We start from the raw sequence: 16,687 nt of genomic DNA on the forward strand, positions 1-16,687 counted from the left end.
CACTAATTGAAAAATATATATTCTCACGCAATAAGTAGTAGTTATTCAGTTGATAACTTTTTATTTATATTTTTGGTGAATTTATCAAATCTGGAACATTCGTATTGCACAAAACAGTAATGGGTGCAGATTCAAAATTTGCAATAAATCGCTCGTTTGTTATCAAACGTGCACCAAACGATGTAGATTTTGTTTTTACGTATACTACACGTCATAACTCAAAAACTGTCAAAAATGGTGTTGCACCTCTTTTGCTGCATGGTTCTCAATTAGAGCTGGGACTATTCGAATAATATAATATTTGAATATTTTAAAAGTATTCGAATGCTACGAATAATCTTCGAATATTTGAGTATTCGAATGTTATTATTTGAATACTGTTCGAATACTGATGTATTCACACACTACATCAGTATTCGAATAGTATGGTGTGAAGTGGGTCAAAATTAGCTTACAAGATTTCACCCTGACAAATGAACCTAAAGAACTTGATTTATAATTCACACCATACTATTCGAATACATCGATATTCGAATACTTGGATATTCGAATACTTAAATATTCGAATAGTATTCGAATACTTGGATATTCGAATACTTAAATATTAGAATAGTATTTGAATACTTGGATATTCAAATCCTTAAATATTCCTATAGTATTCGAATACTTGGATATTCCTATAGTATTCGAATACTTGGATATTCGAATAGTATTCGAATACTTGGATATTCGAATTATATTCGAATACTTGGATATTTGAATACTTAAATATTCGAATAGTATTCGAATACTTGGATATTCGAATGCTTAAATATTCCTATAGTATTCGAATACTTGGATATTCGAATAGTATTCGAATACCGAAAAATTCGACAAATAGTCCCAGCCCTATTCTTAATTGCCTTTCATAGAGTTCCTCTCGATTTATTCCCCTGTATTAAATCTTTTTTGGGATCTGCCATCACATGTCTGCATTACGATGCAAACGTCGTGGATGCACGAAACAGGTATTTGCAAGTACCTTTCGAAGGAGAAACGAATGGGAATGAGGGTAGGAAGAGGTATGGCATAAACGCTTCTGGTTTCGAAGTATTGAAAAGCGGACTGGCTGATGTCTATCGACAGAGATAGTCGAAAAGAGAAAAACTCAGGCCAATTTCCAGGCATCAGTTTCTGCGTCGTACGTACGTTTTCCGATCATAATACACAACTTATTATTTTCGCATTACGAGCTCGTAGAATGCCGGAAACTCCGCCTCGCGGGCTCTGAAAAATCAGGAGCTGACGTTCCCTCGGAGTCGGTGGGATTATTATGTTGATGTAATAATAGTCGGCCGCGCTGCCACGTCTTGCACGGCTGCACGTGGCTGAACCTGTTATTACCAGTGTTTTTAAATTTTCATTTGTTACCCCGACGTCGGGCAAATTTTCAATTAATGATACTCGTACGTAACACTGTCTCTCGTTTCGTCTGACGTCCACCGTCCGCGCGAGCCGCGTAACAAACAGCTAAATTGCACGACAAACCGGCGGTAATGGAAAGGACACGATTTTGAATGGCCTTGCCTGTCAAACTCGAAATTTTTTACTTTAAATTAGACCAATTAGCATTACCAGGCGTTTCATACGTGCACCGTCGCATTTTGTATGTCAAAATACTGGTACTTTTCGTTAGTTCCATATCTTTGCGTTTGGTTCCAAACTTATTGCCAGGGGTTGTAGTACAAGAACACAACGCTAGAAGCATATTTTTCTTTAATTTCACTGTAAATTAAGAAGCACGCCAAACCTATCCAAGTAAATTTTCCTACCCCAGACGTTTCATTCTAGATAATATCTCAAGACCATTCAAGCCCCAGTGTCTTTCTTCATTACCAAAGCTACTTGAAGCTATCGCTGCTGAAGTATTCGACCCGCAGAAACTCTCGTGACGATTACAGGTGTGGTCGAGACACTTGCCTCTGATATATTTTAATAATACCTGCAGATGGAACGTCCGAACGTATAGCGGCGCGCTGAGATCACGCGACGCGGAGGCATTAGCCCTAATATAAGACGTTGATTCGACAATTTCTACAGCAGCTTGCTGAGGATCGTGGCGGTTTTATTGTTCCCGCGGCTGGGAGTCGCAATGATTACCCGCGAGAAATCGTAAGCTGGCGACTGGGAACTTCTTCGTGAACTCGATCAGGGACTCGAGCGTAAGCCGATTAAAGGACGATGTCCTTGGCACCTCGTAACAGAACACTGACGCGTCGTCAGGATTACGCGTCTCCTGATAGTTCGCACCACGAAATGTATCCGTAAAATAACTTGGAAGCTGGGTAACGTGAGATTGTTAGTAGCTCGCGTCTGAACGATGGTTCCTCTCGTCATTAAACTTGGATTAGGCTTTCGAAGAAGTATTTTGAACCTTGAGGTGTACCATTCGCTAGTTTGATTCATTTGGGACACTGCTCCGTGGAAGTCTTTGCACATTTTACCGAAAGAATGAGAGGAGTCTGAAGAATCTTATTAGCAGAATTCTGTTTTCTTTTTTTCTCTTCCGTTATAAAGGTTAATTATTATAAACTACCTCCTACTTACTTAGCTATACCCTTCATTGCAACTGAAGGCTACTTCCCGTTAAATGAATAAATAAATTAATACTTATATACCCTGTTAATATTTTAGATCTCAGGAATTGAACGTTTTAATTTGTTCCAACGGAGACGTAGAAAAATCTCGATTTGCTTGCCCGAAATTACTGTAGGTATAATATTAGTGATTAAACGGAACATCTTATCCAATTCGAAGTTAATTTATCCGCCAACATCGCCCGTACAAATTTCATTCCTCCTTCGCGCACTACGTAACCCCAAAATCCTTCAAGCCCTACTTTAAACCACTTCCTACAAGTTCCAATACTCGAGCCACCATATTCGCGAAATAGATGCGTCCGAGCTATCACAGAAGAGGCATTCCCCTCCCGCCCAAGATTGTATCGTGCACGAAACTCCCAGCGAACGCTGATCGATAACTCGCGCACTCGATACCGAGATTCCGTGCGCAATCAGTCGGCCAAGGTTGGCCCGCGGTCAGCTGTTGGTAGGCGCTCGAGGGGGCGCGAGGCGAAAACCGGTGGTGGACGGTAAAAAACGACGAAGAAACGCGCTAGAAAGGGCGAGGGAAGAAAAAAGGGACCCACCGGTCGTCGAGGTTGCACCTGCCACGTCCGTGGCGCGGCCGTACAAGGCCGACGATCCCGAAGAAACTCGAGGCAGCGATTCCACGCGGCGGAGGAGCGACGAACAACGCTCGAGTCTCGCCTTAAGCGGCGTCTCTCCTCGAAATCACGACCGATCGATCTTGAGATTCCCCTCGAATCCGCGGCGGAGCCCCCTCAGCCGACGTCAGGACGATCGACATTGAATTTCATACAACGAGCTGCCACGGGATCCCGTTTTTTCGTCGACGTGGCTCGCGGGACTCGATCGGTCTCCGAGCGAGCGGAAAGGGTTAGGGATCTCGTCCGCGGCCAGGGGTAAGAGGATTTCCGCTCGACCCGTGTCTGATATCGAGACTGAATCCTCAATTTCGAGGAAGATGCTAGTTTAATTCGTTTTCACAGCGTGGACTCACCGATGATCGGTTGCGGCTCGTCGGATGACAGACTTCCTCGCTGGGGACAGGTGTCTTCTCGGCTCTGAAACAAATTGAGAGAGATGAATGGAGTAATTGAGGGAGATTCGAGGGATGGTGGTTTTATTTGAGTGGGGAACCTGGTTTAGGAAGCTGAAAAAATCGATTAGGTAACTCGGTAATATGCCGCAGTTAACTTTGAAAAAATCGATTCGGGTAACGGGGTAATATGCCACAGTTAACTTTGAAACGCGATATCTCACAAGTATAAGTAGATACAGGGAAATAGACAGAACCATATGGAAGTGTAACTAATCCTGTATATTGACTAATAAGTAAAGATATGTAACGAATGAAAAACATTTATGCAGAAATTAAATTAAACCATTTTTTTTGCAGAAAAACGTAGAAATTTTTCCGTTAAAATCGTAACTTTTTCTTTAAAGTAACATAATTTTGCCAATTTTAGACTTTTTTTTTATTTTTTTTAAGTCATCGGCGGTATAAATTCATGTCAATTAAGAAAAACTTCAGCTTTTTTATTTCAGACAAAAATTGGATCCGCTAGGATGTACACAATTTGACAACTCCGGCAGCGCGGCGCTGCGCTGCGAGGATACACCAATAAAGCAATGTTAAATGAATTATTCTTGAATAAAAAAAGATTTCTTGTTGTCTGAATATACAGTAAAACACGCTCAAAGTTTTGGAAAGATTCGCTTTATATTTGTTGAGAAAATAATTCTTAAAAATCACCAATTAAAGGAGAAGCAAGGCCACTTGAAATCCACGCAGGATCTTGATAAACAGCGAAAAGCTACGTAAAAATTACATTCTTCCGCAGCTGGATGCCGCGTTCCCCATTTTCCCGCCACTTTTGCATAAAGTACTCATTCACGGTACTTAATCTCAGACTAGATAGCTGATCTCTGCTCGCATTCGCACGTGTACAGAAAGAAACTCGCAGCAAGAAGCGGGACCACGATCGATCGGTTTTACGCACGTGCGTGCCGACGCGTTTATGCGTTACGCGCAATACGCGAGCCGCGCTAATTAACGCTCGGTTAATTAAAGACAACCTCGGGTAGCGAGCGGGGTGTAAAGATCAAGCTGAAAGCTGGAAGATTATGGTAGGAAAGTGAGAACGAATGAATCCCAGGGGCGACAACGAAGGTAACGAGTAATCGTGCATCAAGTAAATTAACACTTTTCTTTGTTCCTTTTTGGGAAATGGAATTCAGAGTGAGCATTGAAAACGCCTACATGCATATGCAATGGAAGATGCAATGAAATCGTGGAAGATTTAGCCCGCGAAGTCAAATTCGCGATCTTAAATTGGTTCGTACGAAAATATTTTTCGGATAAATATTGTTACAGATTTAATGAAGTATATGTGTTTGGGAGTGCGTTGCTTTATAATTGCCAAGTGGTCATCTTCAATTTCTCAAATGCAATCATCAGCATTTCGATTGTTGAAGTAAGACTGAGTGTGGAAGTATGTGTAACAGTGCGTGGATTAGTATAGATTGTAATATAAATTTCATTTAATTCTCTTGCCACTTCAAATCTCGAATTTCAAGTATCACCAAGCGGTTTGTCGAGTGTAATGTATAGGTACTGCAGAAGCAAGAAATCGAGAAACTCGCATAATGGAGCGGAAGTAATTACTTCGGCTCGAAGCATTAACACGCTGCATTATATTTCATTTAAATATCTAATTCCATTGCCAGTCCATACAACTAAACGTGTTATTCCGCGCTCACGTGCGTTTTATGACTCATTTGCCTGCTGTAAACAAACATTGCTCAATAGACATCAGCCACTTCCACAAAGCCCTGATTATTCATTCATAATAATTAATGCCGTTGCATGCGCGCGCGCATTTAATGCTTCGCGGCAATAAATTATGTGATTTCGTAATGGGCCTCCATCCCAGAGAAAAATCACGGAAACAAGGTCGAATGGAAGGATTGCATAATCGTTGAAGGAAACTAACGATACTACATTATTCCATAACGTGATTGAAGCTGCCGTTCGTAAAGCTACTTCGATAAATGTTTGCCCTTCAAGGATTCCAGGTTTATACGCGTTTCATACTTTTGAAAAAAAAGGAAGATCATACTCTACTTATTTCTAAAATTCTTTGTTTCCGGCGGGAAATAAACTGTAGCTATCATTAAATATTAAATACGTCATTATCATTAAGTTAGAGCAGTGATTCCACGCAGGGACTTCTACCGAAACTGAAAATACCGGTATGATACCGGTAATTTTCGGTTCCATCTTCAAAACCTTTGTAGAAACCGAAATACGCAAATACCGGTATGACGTCATACCGATATATGCAAATACCGGTATATTTACCTGTATTTACCGGTAATTTTTTCGGTTTTCGGATTTTATTACAGTTTTCAAAATATTATTAAGCAAAACCGATTGTACATGATATTGACATTCCTGTAGTACTAAAGCTAATCATAAAATAACATGTATAATGTGTTCGCAAGTGAAGAAGAAAGTGATATTTCGACTTCCGGAATTCGGAAGGGAAACGTTCTATTTTATCTTTTTTCTACGGCCACGCAATAATGAAGCTACGAATCTATTGGTATTTTTATCAAAATATACTACGTTATTTTGGTGTTTTTACAGCTCGAATTAATAAGGGCTATGAAGATATTACTTTAATCTACCATGACAGCTAAAGAAAAACCGGAAAAATACCGGTATTTATTTCGGTTTCGGTACTTCAACGATTTCGGTATTCACCTATGGTAATCTAACCAGTGAATGGCCGAATTGTTGAATCTATGGACCTTTGAGATTAATACTTGAATATATTTATGTATAACAACTGTTGAAATTACATTTAAATTTATTTTTCTTGAAATTTCTATAAAAATAATTAGTTATTCTTATCGTAATTAAAAAAAAAAAACAATTATTAAATTCAAAACGTGTAGAAGCCCACTAAATGACCGCATACTTTTAATAAGAATTGTACTCATTAATGTTTGCTTAATACGCGTAACTAAAAATATAGGATATTAAAACTGCAACTACACTCCATTTAAAAACATGTAATAACATTCAAATTTATAATTGACATTTCTTTGCCTAATGGTCATTCACTGGTATGCGGTCAATTACTGGTTGGTTTACCCTATTTCGATTCTATAACGGTTTCGGTAATCACCTGTTTTGGTACGGTATCGGTTTCGGTATAGCTTTGTTGACGTAATACCGGTATGAAAATCATACCGGAGTATTTCCACTACAATTTCTCCTACGTCCTTCTGCGTAATGCAACTCGTTTCAATGGTCAAATAATTCACAACAGTTTCTTTATTGCTAGAAATTATTTGCAAGCAAAGCTCCCAAATTTTCAAGTCGACCTTTCAAAGCAAACAACTGACCGCTCGCATTAAAGTTGCACGCTACCATCGCGACCTACTTGAACGTAGAGGGTAGAAGGCTTCCTCCTTAGTTCCATCAACGAAGGAAGTATGTTTCATCAGCAAGCTGAAACGATCGCGGGAGATGGTGTTCGACGCGAGACACGGCGCGTCGTCGTCATTTCCCCCGTCATTCCCGTCATCGCTGACGACGCGCCGTTTCCAAGCGATCCAGCACGTTCGCGCGCGCTTAGCGAGTCGCCCGCTTACCGAGATCCAAGATCGCAGATCGGAGATCGTGTCCGCTTTGCGATGCCGCCGACTCGTTACCAGATCGTCCTCGCATCTGGTCGAGCATTTTGCACGGACGCACGCACGCGTACACCGACATGTGCCGCTTTTATCGTGCTCCCTGTCTGGGAGGACAAAAATGGCTGTTTTTAGCCGAGCGTGCGCGGGTCGGCGAAAGTTGGTTGCATAGGATTATTCGGTGGCAAACTCTTGCCGCTAGCAGGGGCGGATTTGGGGATTTGTCGCTCCTAGGGTGACAAGCGTTTGTCCGTGAAATATCATGAAATATTTTACTTGAAAACAGTTGAGACATTTTTCAAATTAATTCAATACGACAACTCATGTACGAGTTATTGATAACTTGCTAGATGAAAGAAAAGTGAATTGTTTTTAAAGCTGTCTCAACCTGTTTCCATATCTTTGGCCCAAAGAACCCTGCCCAAAATTTCCCGTCCCTCATCGCTAAGAAATAGGGGAGACCGGGGCAAAGTGGGGTGGAAAAAGTTTGAAGTCGAATAAAATTTTTCCCTTCCAATAAAAATGTTTGGAAATAGATTTATAATATAATTAAAAGATCACTATTGATAAATGACGAATAGCAATACTTAAAATAAACTTAGAGTAAAGTGATCCGGGGTAAAGTGAGGTGCAACAAAATAAGAAAGGGTAAGAAAGCTTATTTTACCCCGACGTTCACTTTGTCCCGGTCTCCCCTATTACAGAAACGATGCATCGCCTCGCTCTTCATTGTATTTACTGACTTCTTTATAATATTTCTAATATAGACAGTGCGCGGGTCTGGACCCACCGATTTGGTTCAAGTTTTATATTTGGTGAAAGGGGGTGCAATACTAAAAAATCGTTTTGCCTTCCACCACTTCATTTACTTCGTTCGGTCGAAATTCGAATTCTCCTCTCGCGGGAAATAGGAAATAATACCTCCCACAGGTGAGGCCTCCGCGTAGCGAACTGGTGAGCCGTGAAAAATCATCGGGCGCCTCGGCGAACGTGATTTACCTTAATACGTTCGAGTGTAATTCGTTCCGCGGACAAGTAACTAGGCAATTGCTAGTCGGTAACGTGCAAAGGGTTAAGCTATCCCGAGTGATAATCGTCGGCGAAACAAGTACGCGATACCGCCTCTGTGAAAAGTGGCCAGGAAACCGCGAGAAACTGGGGAATTTTTCCTCGGACGAGCGTTTCGACCAGGAATGGGAGATAGCTTCCGCGGTACGTGGCGCAACTATGCCGCGAATTCCAAAAGTCGCGGGCACGGTGGCGGGTATTAAATGCCTCGTCGCGTTAAAAGTTCCGCGGCTTGCCTTAATATTCTTGCGTATCTGGCCTGATCCACCCAGGCATCGGGGGATCGCGTTACAGCGGAAGTTGCTGGGGGTAATTTACTGCGATTGCGATCCACCGACGTTCCTGTGCAGTTGCAACAACCTCCGTTTCTGTAGTACACGGTGTATGTTGGGGATTAGGCAATATCGTTTCCACGAAAGGTAAAAGATATGCGATGTAATGTAGGTAATTTGGACGTTCTCCTGTTCACACTGTCCTTGGACTTTTCAATCGACTTCAAATGGATCACATCTTGATCTTGTACAGAGAATTTTCGAAGGGGTGATAGAGATGGTTGCTAGGGTTGGAAATCTGAAAATTTGGGACCGGATTTTTCGATTGAACCTCGGGTGATGGTGCCTGGTTCTTTTTGGCCCCACGATGTCGCCATGTTTGAGAAAATCCCAGAATTCGAAAGAAGGAATCTAGGAACACAATCAGAGATCCTTTTGTCTGTCCGTAGGTACTACAAACCTTGAAAATGTCCTAGTAATACGATAAACATTGAACTGTTCTAGTCAGTAAACGTTTCAAGGAATTGTCATGAAGTTAATACTTAAGGACGAACTTCAGTAACATTCAAAATAAGCGAACATCTTTGAAAATTGTAGAAATGAATTTTTCTGCAATAGTAAAGCCTCTCGCAAACTTTTATATAAATTGATTCGGTAGTCTTTGAATTATTTAACTTTTAATTTAACGTGTATTCTTATGGGAAAACGCAATATTGAGAAATATAATTACAAAATTAACAGTGAAATATTAGGCCAAAGTTTTTGAAATTTTCTGTATAGAAATGTCAAGCACCGAACTATATTGCCACAAGAATTCCGGACAATTGATTAATATCTTGGAAATTGATTAACTTTTGGCTAAGATTGTCACTGAAATTCGTCTTTAAGTAACAGGATAACAAATTTAATATACACCCTGTACACACTTATTTACCAACATACAGTATACGCAGAGCTTTCCTACCCAGATTCTCGAGCAGCTGCGACTGCAGCTCGGGGAAGCAGAATAATCGTCGTGGAAAATCAAGGAGCGTGATACCCAGGGACGTCTCAGGTTCCACATACAGTAATTAAAACTCAACGATAGGTGTTCGATCTGGCCGAAGTGTGTTCATCATTATGAAATACCTCCTTAGCCTTATCATACACCTTATCGTCTGCTTATCGGGGTATGATTGATCGCCGGTAAAGTGAGAACTTGCAGTTAATGCGCGAATCATTATGCGAACGCACAGGAATTATAGCGCACGATTCTGGAAAGTTATGGACGCCGCTGGAAATGGTCAGATCCTTCGTTTTCCGCGATGCGTTCTCAGGGTAATCGAAACCGTTCGTGCGAAACGTGGCAACGTATTACTTTTCTTTCGCGGCTGCATTTGGGAGACATTCTCAGGGCCTTTTCAGCGATGATCGCAGCCACGTTTGTACAGAATTAAGTAGTTTATAGGAAAGTAGTCGAATAAAAATAAAATTACCATAATCACAAATAATCATAATTACCATAATTACAAATAATCTAAAATTGAAGTAACTTTTATTTTATCTGGTATTTAAATAATTTTTTACTTAGTTCATGCTCAACTCTGGTTAATTCTTATGAAAATTTATGTTAATTTTTAAACTTGTCTCAATAAAACTCTGCAATGATTAATTTTTTAATAATTCTTCCCCTATTCAAAACAGCCCGACACGTCAGCAATTCGATAAATATTATTTATTATTTTTCGGCACCCGCGGATAAAAAAGTTCGCCTCCCCTGGCCTAGCATACTCCTTGTTCCATCAAACATCCCAGAATTATCTCCTGAATAAATAAAACACCTCGCCAACGAAACTATCTTCACAGACATGGCAGTAAACGAAGAATCCCAGCGAAAAGCCCCATTAACCTATCCACGACTCGTTCTCCATTTCCCTTGCATAAACCTCTCCTACGACCGAGTCGGCTCGCGGGGTGAACAGAACCGATGTCTCTAGACTCTACACCGTTGTTAATTGCTGGTCGGTTAATTACTCGGCCATAACTCGGGGGCCCACTTGTCGGTGAAGCGATTAATTAAGAAAGCCGCGGCGGTAATAAGTTCGTCGCCGGTTTCTTTCGTCTCGCGGGTAGATACCAGGCAGCGGCGCGGAGGAGACGCGGCACCGTCTCCAGGAGCGACAGGTGCGACAGCCACCGTGAGAAATCGACGAGCGGGAGGAAGAGAGTGAAAGCCGATCGCAGAAAATACTGTTGCCGAGATAGAGTCACCTGCGCCCGGGCTGGAGCTGGAAACGAACGATCCGCGAGATACCGCGGACGCTTTAAGTGCTTCCTTCGGTGGAACGTCCGATCGTTCGGCGAGTCGAGCGCGGCATACGCGATTACAGGCGTATGACAATCGCCGCCTCTCCCCTCGAGCGGGGCAAGATTAAATTTTATTTACTGCATCGGTCGATGCGTCGAGCGGCGATTAGCGGTGGCCTCCAGACGCTTCGAATCGTTTCGTGCACCGCCAGCGAACTTTCGTATCCCTTCGGATGGTTCTTAATGCACGCGGGGTGTTGAGTTCTGTGAACCCTTCAAACACGTTGCTAATCATATCGACACACCTATGCCTGCTTATTGAAATAATTCGGATGTCATGGTCTCTCGTTTCGGGTTACCGAACCTCGAGCTGCGTGGACGGATGGTGGATTTGCTCTGCGCGTGGGTGGTGGTCAGCTGATCACCTGCTCTGACGCTCTGGAACAGGTGGGCTTATGTGTCCTCGTTGAAAACTTTTATACTTTTATCCGCGTCCACCCCTCTTTTCGTTCAATTTAATCGGATATTATATGGCTGATACTTTGATGCAGGTAATTGTCTTGGCCGGATTTGTATGGCTGTCGACTTACACACCCGTCCCTCGATTTTCCCGGAACATTCGTTCCACGTGGCTGTTTTTTACGCGGCTGAGGATCGCGTAAACGGAGTCTGTCGGTGCAAAAAAGATTCGCAAGAGAAAAAGCCCCTGTGTGTTGTGAAAAAGATTTATATATAAGCAGTTCTATACAGAGCGTGGATTTAAGTAGTTCTACATGAATTGCATTTAAAGGGACTGGAGCCTGCTCGCAACTGAACTATTTAAAACGTTGCAAGGGGGAGCATCGGATGTCCGTCGCTGAGAACGACTACGCAGAGATGCAGCTACGAGACGTAGCTCTTTCTGAATGCAAAGTTGCAGAGCCGGTTGCGATCTTATCTCGTTGAATATTAATTTCGACTTGCGGTGTTTCTGTTTCAGTTGCATGTCGCAATACAGTGGATTTACCGCAAATCAAAGAAAGTTCCCGTCAATCCTGAGGTTTGCTAGCAAAAAGGCAGCACTCAGGCTGATCGCGTTTTAATTCCTCGAGGCAGAATTCAAGGTCTCTGCATAGTCTATATTCTTCTCAACTTCAGAAGAAGTTATTATTTGCATTAATATCGCTTCAGTTAGTCCTGCGATTAGAGGTGAATCGACATATTCGATATCACGCTGTTCTCCAAACTCACATCGAGATACGGAATACTTGGTTCGTAGAAGCAGATCGAAGAAACAAGGCGATATACTTTATGAGACGGTGATGCATTGCTTCGACTCCACTCTGTACACACAGCTCGGGATTTCTTCGACGACTGTGGCGTTGTTAAGCTTCGTTGCATTCTGCCACGATCGAAACGCTCCCCCTTGCAACAACGAATTCCTCGGGGCGTAATTTATCGAGCGATCTGAAACTTCTCCTCGCAGCGTAAAAATACGAGCGACTTAAGGCTTCCGCCCTTGCGGCGTAATTATTCAAGCGAAACGTATCGTGCCCGAACACGCGAGATACGAGTTAACTTCTGTGATACGCGACGCGGCGGTGCGCACTCGACGTTTGTCTATCGCGATTAGCCTATATATTTCATATTTATTTAGATGCCAGGGGCCCGCTTCCTGTTTAAAAACCAGACCGGCCGGGGCTGTCGCGAATGTTGCAAATATTGAATGGGTTTGTAAATACGAAACGACCGGCGCGGCTACGCGCGATACCTCGTGAATGGCGAGGTAATTGTGCCGCGAATTTTGCAACGGGGCGTCGCTGGAACGGGCATTATTTCTCTCAACTCGGTGAATTAGAGACTTTTGTTCGACGGGTTTACAGAAGAAGTTACGGTGACACGGCGGGCGCTAATAGGGAAATTAATCTTAATAATCGGGAAAGTGGTTCGCGGAACACTGCATTCGATATACTCGTCGCTGCTGCATTCGGGATGTTAGAAAGGTAAGAGCTGAGCGGAATTGGAATACATGCAGGTGGGAATGAAGGAAACTGATTGTAGTAGGTATTTGAAAACCTTCGAGGAGGAACTTTACGAAATACAGATTCTCGTGCAGATTGTAACGTGAATCCTTCAGGTGGATTTACTTGTTCACTTTCCGTAGATAGAGTATCATTGCATAAATCAGAACGTGACTTTAATGGCAAAAATTCGTTCGTCGCACTGTTCGGTTCTGTCGCGGTAAAACCGCCCCCGACTGCCGATGTTACAATCGACCCTGACCGTGCTTTCGAACTTAAATTATAAACTTTGAGCAACGAGACGCTTAAAAGTGCTAAGTAACTATGAGTATTACTTTTAAAAAGGTCAACAATTCTAAATCAATAAGAAAAAGTTACTTTAGGGTATCGAAAAGTTATTTTCTTCACTGTACATGTCTATTGCGTATCCATGCTGCTAGGACATGGATTTGTTTATTCCAAATGTCATTTTTCATCACATACTCAAAATTTGTGTTAACATCTATCCTACGTTTTGAGATATTTAACGTGTTAGAGTCGCCCCTGGTCTACCCTACTGTTAATGCTGTTTAGAAAACGAAATTCTTGGTGATAAAAGTAAGTTTAAATCCAGTGATACCAAAGATACTGTACCATTCCTGAGACCATGCAAAAGGCTCAGCTGAAAGCAGTTTCATAAGAAACTGGTAGTAAAGAAACCCTTAGCAATTGGGTCTGGAAGCTTCCTCCCCAATTCGTGGGACAGAGGTCTTTAAAATTTCGTGCAGAAAGTGTGCGATTACCAGAGGCTCAAAACTATCAAAACTCCCGTCATCGTCGCCGAGGTGTGTCCTTTTAGAACCAAGATATTTCTAAGACCCCTCCTACTCGAATTGCGACCTTTAAATCCATTTCCAAGCCCGTCATTCCTCCAGCATTCACTCAGAGAATTATATCATTCGATTATCGTGAACGAGCACATTCCGCGAATCCCAATCAATAACGCCACGCCTGTTCACTCTGCAACACCAACAAGTCTAATACCATCCTTTACCGTAGCCTCTTAAGCTGAAGCCAACGCACGATCATTGTCACGAACCCGTCCAGTCCAATTTAGAACGGTAAAGGGCGGGTTGACGGGACGATAGGAAAAACGGAATGTACGCACGGCGACGGTACCGATCAATCCGAGGTATCTCCGCGAAACGTGAAACGGCACGTAGATCACGGTGCTTCTGACCAGCGTAGCAATTACTCGGCTGAAATGTACCACGTGTGTACGTGAGCGCACGAATAATGAGCCGCTCGCCGCTGTGTAAGCTGCACGCCGGAAACGATAAGCCTCGATTACAGCATTCGGGCCCCGTGGATGTCAGGCGGGGTCGTCAACGATGCCATCCAATGCTGGCAGCGGCAGCCCCGAAGAAAAAGGAAACGCGCTGCCCTCGGCCTGATGCCTCGCGGAATTCTACGCGGTATCACGTTCTACGTCTGATCGCAGGTATTCCGCGCGTTATCACACCAATGGAGGACGTGCGCGGAGTCACTTCCACGGGAGGAACGTCTGGATATCTACTAACAGAGACATTGCAGCGCGACATGACGGCGTGTCAGTGATTTTCGAAGGTAGCTGACTGTATCTTCGCCGGATGCTTGACTGCTGAAACGTTTATCCAGGGGAGAATGGAACGGAAGGTTTGCTTCAGCGGCGTCTCGATCTGTGCAGACGTTTCACGTATATAAATTTTCACCACGTGCAAGTACTTTAGGCGTCGTGTCGCAGGTTGAAGTTGGGAACAATTTGTTTGCTTTCGTGCAGGTGGTTTATTTGATTAATTGGGGAAGTCTTTAATTGTGTATTGAATGGAGTAAATGCTAGACATTTTTGTGAAATGTATGTTCATTTGGGGGGGACTTGACCTTCTGGTTCGGAGTAACGATTTTTAAATGAATTGTATTTGTGTTGTTTAAGTCACAGAATTTGGATTTGAAGTCTAAGTTGAGTGTATGAAATGATTGAATTGTTAAGAATGTTTTTTAAAGTTTGGACGTACGGAAGTAGACTACTCTCGTTTGTAAGGCATCTGAAATATGAAGGTAGTTGTTCGTAGGTCCTCGACAGTGGATCTCGAAGACTCAAGAAGGACAACAGGTGATCGTAACTTACTTAACTGCAAGATTATGCAAACTGTGTCGTCCAGAAAAAAATCGAAATGATGATTAAGGGCAGCGGTGAAAGAGGACATTCTAACGCGACAGCTTCGACTATCGCAAAATGCTAATTTTACGTGCACCTGGAGAGGGAGGGACGAACGAGCAACCTCTGATGGTTCTTGCTATATTTGGCATAAGTTAATAAAAATAGGACACCTAATTTTACCCCTTCTAGACATTTATTAGAAATTCAAGAAGCAGAATCAATTTTAAATTATCGAAAAGTTCATGGAACACTTTCAGTCTCTACAACAGTTCATATTTATTCAATTGCGATAAATTACACAACGTCATTGTGAATAATATATTAGTGTTACGTTCCTGTTATGTACCTCTCGTCGACAAAATAAATTACGCGTTTTTATGGTTGCGGAAATGCGAGAGTCAAGCAATTATTGCTGTCATATTCATGCTAGCAATGCAGTTCGTGACTTTATGTATATCCGGTTTCACACCACCACTTATGCTGTCTCGTTAATTGACGTTCCTGCTACTGTTGCGACTTTAAAATATAAAGTGTATAAACTGTCAGATGCACGCGAACTGTAAACTTGCAGATTTTGTTACTGACATTCAGAAACTGGACTACTATTTCCATTTAGAGTATCAGTGGAATTTGTTCTTCCAGAAGTTTTATTACACGAAGGAAATTCGAGGAAAAGCCTTTCATATTATAAGGAAATGAGAAGCTTTTAATTTCAAACAGCATCTTCGAAAAATTTCTATATATTTTTATAATTTTTTGCTGTACTATGCATTAACGTACACATGCATTAACAAATTTAAAAAAAAAAGATAAAATAAGGTATAAGTGAGAAGTACGTGGAAAGGACACGGTATAAGGAGAAACAGGATGTTTGCTGTCAGACAATTTGTAGCCAACATGACCGTAAACCGTATTAAGGGGTTATACCTAGTCAGGCGGCCGAAAAGAGGCGAATGTTTGAGATTTCTTTTGAAGAAGCGGAAGCGTATATTTTTACAAAACTTATTGCGCTTAAAAGAGCAACATTTAAAGAATATTTTTTAATTTTTTCGTAGAAAAATATTTACGTTTATAATAAAGTAACAATCGAAATACAAGATGCATTTTTAAAAATTTGGTTTTGCGGTCAGCACTGCCATTCGGAACCAGATTATCTAAAATCAAAAAACAAAAAAGATTTCGTTAGCATATTAATGTATCTTCCGATTAACGAAGGGAATTTCCGAAATATTAATTTTGTTTCACATTAATATTTCGGAAAATTCTCCCCGCCAACCTGAGGATACATAAATACACTAACGAAATCTTTTTTGTTTTTTGATTTTAGATAATCTGGTTCCGAATGGCAGTGTTCACCGCAAAACCAAATTTTTAAAAATGCTTCTTGGATGTCGGTTGTTACTATATTATAATCCTAAATATTTTTCTACGAAAAAATTACCAAATGTTCTTTAAATGTTGTTCTTTTAAGCGCAAAAAGTTCTGTAAGAATATATGCTTCCACTTTTTCAAAAAAAATTCACAAATATTCGCCTCTTTTTGGCCGCCTAACTAGGT

General features: G+C 41.7%; 1 protein-coding gene and 1 long non-coding RNA gene across 6 annotated transcripts in view; one reads left to right on the top strand and one right to left on the bottom strand.

Moving 5' to 3' along the window:
- Positions 1 to 16,687, top strand: part of LOC143372224 (protein cortex) — a 243,072-nt gene that overhangs the window by 152,613 nt on the left and 73,772 nt on the right. The gene's annotated exons all lie outside the window — the stretch shown is intronic.
- Positions 1 to 16,687, bottom strand: part of LOC143378601 (uncharacterized) — a 180,601-nt gene that overhangs the window by 112,178 nt on the left and 51,736 nt on the right. For 2 of the 3 annotated variants that reach the window (XR_013088349.1, XR_013088339.1), the window contains exon 2: positions 3,622 to 3,685. This is a non-coding gene — a long non-coding RNA (uncharacterized LOC143378601). Of the gene's footprint in view, positions 1 to 3,308; positions 3,686 to 16,687 lie in introns of those variants that run through there. The other variant, XR_013088333.1, reaches the window with a different exon arrangement.

Source organism: Andrena cerasifolii, chromosome 1 (genome assembly GCF_050908995.1).
Source record: "Andrena cerasifolii isolate SP2316 chromosome 1, iyAndCera1_principal, whole genome shotgun sequence".
In the NCBI taxonomy this organism is placed as follows: Eukaryota; Metazoa; Arthropoda; class Insecta; order Hymenoptera; family Andrenidae; genus Andrena; species Andrena cerasifolii.